At 35.2% G+C, this 661-nt stretch overlaps 1 protein-coding gene across 1 annotated transcript in view; it reads left to right on the top strand.

Moving 5' to 3' along the window:
- Positions 1–661, top strand: part of cnc (NFE2 like bZIP transcription factor cap-n-collar) — an 87,388-nt gene that overhangs the window by 15,432 nt on the left and 71,295 nt on the right. The gene's annotated exons all lie outside the window — the stretch shown is intronic.

Genomic DNA, 661 nt, shown 5'->3' with positions numbered 1-661 from the left:
TCTTCATGCAAAATAATACATTTATGATATCAATGTATGGTACAGAAGATGTATTTTACATAAACATTTATTTGATCATTTAAACATTGAGATATCCACTCAACTTTTGACATCCTACATTTTCTTGTAGATTTACACGCAATAATTATCATTTCTGTACATTCAATTTCCTTCTACTTACATGAAATCTGCAAACTAATAATCAGATACAAGAAATTTGTTAATCTACCTATTCAAGAATACATGAATGGAGGAAAGACCGACAGCGGATTCGTGGTAAATATCGAATCTAGCGGGGAATAGAGTGGTATCGTGAACGATAGTGGGAGAAACGAGATGTATAAAAGGCATGCGTGTATATGTATATGTACAAATATAAAATGGAACATCTGCCACGTGCGCGGGCGTTGCATAGTGGAGATAGTACCACCTCGATTGTCGTCGTTATTCTTATACGTAGGAAAGTTCATGCCTCGACGATAGAAAATCCCTGGGGGAAGATATAACAGTATGGCCGTAACCACCATTTGTGTTCATCTTATCCTATTACTCTTCTCACTCATTTTCATCTCGCTTTTTTATTTTTAATACTAAACCACTGATTGCTTTGAAAAACGTGAGACAGTAAATATCCCAACTTCTGTTCATGTGACGGATTTTA

Source organism: Ceratina calcarata, unplaced genomic scaffold (genome assembly GCF_001652005.2).
Source record: "Ceratina calcarata isolate Rehan_Ccalc_2016 unplaced genomic scaffold, ASM165200v1 scaffold127.2, whole genome shotgun sequence".
Lineage (NCBI taxonomy): Eukaryota > Metazoa > Arthropoda > Insecta > Hymenoptera > Apidae > Ceratina > Ceratina calcarata.
Note: the sequence above shows the minus strand (reverse complement) of the source record. Positions and strands in the feature narration are given on the sequence as shown.